The sequence below is a fragment of the Hyaloscypha bicolor genome, assembly GCF_002865645.1.
Source record: "Hyaloscypha bicolor E unplaced genomic scaffold K444scaffold_87, whole genome shotgun sequence".
Lineage (NCBI taxonomy): Eukaryota > Fungi > Ascomycota > Leotiomycetes > Helotiales > Hyaloscyphaceae > Hyaloscypha > Hyaloscypha bicolor.
In genome coordinates this window covers 348,491-349,246 of record NW_020194589.1, presented here as the reverse complement: position 1 = coordinate 349,246, position 756 = coordinate 348,491, and positions in this window count along the sequence as shown.

Here is a 756-nt window from a genome sequence, read left to right as displayed (position 1 = left end):
TACTACTAGGAAGCTTATTAGGAAAGTAGTAAAGATATATACCGAGATATAGAAGTATAATAGAACTAATAGTAGTTTTAACTAAAAACTTGCTATTTTCCTGGATATTTACTAATATATAAAGCTTCCAGAAAAGATATTAGTAAAAGCTTTTCCTACTATATTAAAGGAACTAGTATAAGACTACTTCTATAATAACTAGCTCTCTTAATATATATATAAAGAAGCCTATATAAATATTTATAGTTTTTTTAAAGGCCCCGGTTACTATTATTAAAATTTAGATAAATGAAATACTATTATCTTAGTAACTATAATAGTAAAAGACCCTAAAAAGACAATATTCGAGCTTATTTAAATACTAATTAATAACCTATATAAATTATAATATAGCCTTATTTCTGCCTTATAAACATATATATTTGTATTGAAACGTTATATTAATAAACTATTAATATCCTGAAATACATAAATGCCAAGGCTTAATATCGATCTAATATAAATTCATTAACACCGCAGGCTGTTTAGAGTCATCAAATTCTCAAAAACCTTATCACTAATCAATCGAATCATTCTCATCCCCAAAATCATTAATTACAATAATGACAGAAGAAATATTCATCATTACTTATTAATCTTCGAATAATTATTCGATCGGCTCTAATAATCCTCTTAGGCTCTGATATATAAATCATATGATCATCCGGAAATTATTTCTCCATTATTAAGAAATAATATATCCTTAAATATCAAATA